Genomic DNA, 2,488 nt, shown 5'->3' with positions numbered 1-2,488 from the left:
GAATAAGCATTGGGATTAAGTGATTTGTGATTTGTCCAGGGGTAGGAAATGTCTAAGGCCAGATTTGTACCTAGGATCTTCCATCTCTAGTCCTGACTATCCATTGAGCCACCCAGCTGCCCCCACCCCAAATACATTTTTTCACTACAACTTCCTCCAGTCAAGACCTCCCACCTACAAATCCTAAAAAAAAAAATTATTTTTTCAAATGCTGAATTATTTTTGTTAACAATGAAACCATGTGTATTACCAGAGAGTAGTATCTTACCAAGATACCTTCATTAACTTTCTGCCACTGACTTTAATATATTAATGAGAGCCATAAATTTGATTATCAGATTTTTAAACTCCTAGAAGTGAAGGGGATTATGTAATTCTTCAATTTTGAATATCCAGCTCTTAGCACAGTACTTTGCCTTTACTGAGTACTTCTTGTTTGTATAATGTGTGTGTATTTTCAGCTGAATTTAATAAAATTGAACTGAGTAAAGTAAAATCAAACTATGGATGCTCCTGAAATATACAATCTAGACAAATATATTCTTTACACAATTTTTGAAGGAAAGCAGAAAATTGGAGGAAAAATTTTATAGAGTTCCTCAGAGATCTCTAGCTATCATCTATGGAAAACTTTGTCAAATTTATAAGAACACGAACCATTCTTCATTTGATAAGTGGTCAAAGGATATGAATAGTTTTTGGATGAAGAAGTCAAAGTTATATATAATCATATAAAAATGCTCTAAATCAGTATTGATTAGAGAAATACAAATAAAAACACCTCTGAGATATCATCTCACACCTATCAGATTAGCTAAATTTATAAAAATCTATAATCTTACATTATTACATTATTACATTATTACATTGTTACTGTGTGCAGTGTTCTCCTGGTTCTGCTCACTTGACTTTGCATCACTTCATAAAATTTTCTAGGGTTTTGTTTTGTTTTTTTTGTGATTATCCTGTTCATCATTTCTTATGGCACAATAGTATTACATTATAATCATATATCACATAACACATATATAAAACAATGGAATTGAGGTGAAGGAGAGACAATGAATCATGTAACCATGGAAAAATATTTAAAAATTAAAAACACCCCCCCAAAATTTTATAAACAATCATATATCACAATTTGTCCATTTCCTAATTGATGGGTACCCTTCAGTTTCCAATTCTTTGCCACCACAAAAAGAATTGCTATAAATATATTTGTACACAGAAGTCTTTCCCCCCTATCTTTGATCTCTTCTTTGGTATATAGACCTAGTAGTGGTGTTTCTGGGTCAAAAGGTATGCACAATTTTATAATTTGGGGGGCATAATTCCAGATTGCTCTCCAAATAGTTTTTCAGTTCCCCGTTCTATCAACAGTACATTATTTTCTCATATCCCCTCCAACATTTATCATTTTTCTTTTTTGTCATGTTAAGCCAGTCTGATAGGTGTGAAACAGTACCTTAGGGTTCTTTCAATTTGCATTTCTTTAATTAATAGTGATTCGGGGCATTTTTTCATATGACTAAAGATAATTTTAACTTTCTCATCTGAGAACTGCCTGTTCAAATCCTTTGACCATTTGTCAATTGGGAAATGTCATTTATTCATATAAATTTGACTCAGTTCTCTATATATTTGAGAAATAAGGCCTCTGTCAGAAACACTTGCTATAAATTTTTTCCCCAGTTTGTTATTTCCCTTCTAATCTTTGTTTCATTGGTTTTGTTTGTGTAACATTTTTTAATTGAATGTTGTCAAAGTTATCTGTTTTACATCTAATAATGTTCTCTATGTTTTGTTTGGACATAAATTTCTCCCTTACCCTTAGATCAGACAGGTAAACTATTTTGGAGCAGGTTAATTTTTTTCATACATGGAGAGACCTACATGAAATTATGAAGAGCAAAACTAGTAGAACCAAGAGGACATTATATATAGCAACAGAAATATTGTTTGAAAAATGACTTGTGTATGTCAACTTCTAGAGAAAGAACTGATAAAAGGAAAGAAGCAAGACATGGTTTTATATATATACTTACATCAGGGGCAACTAAGTGACTCAGTGGATAGAGGACCAGGCTTAGATATGGGAGGTCCTGGTATCAAATCTGGCCTTAGATACGTCCTAACTGTGTGACCCTAGGCAAGTCACAACCCCAGTTGCCTAGTCCTTAAAATGCTTTTCTAAGACAGAAGATAAGGGTTAAGAGCTATATACATACACACATGTATTTTTTCATTAAATGATACCTTCTTGGGGGCAGCTGGGTGGCTCAGTGGATAGAGAGCCAGGCCTAGAGACAGGAGGTCCTAGGTTCAAATGTGACCTCAGACACTTCCCAGCTGTGTGACCCTGGGCAAGTCACTTGACCCCCATTGCCTAGCCCTTACCACTCTTCTGCCTTGGAGCCAATACACAGTATTGACCCCAAGACTGAAGGTAAGGGTTTTAAATAAATAAATAAATAGATACATAAATGAA

This window comes from Monodelphis domestica, chromosome 7, assembly GCF_027887165.1.
Source record: "Monodelphis domestica isolate mMonDom1 chromosome 7, mMonDom1.pri, whole genome shotgun sequence".
Classification (NCBI taxonomy): Eukaryota; Metazoa; Chordata; class Mammalia; order Didelphimorphia; family Didelphidae; genus Monodelphis; species Monodelphis domestica.
Note: the sequence above shows the minus strand (reverse complement) of the source record.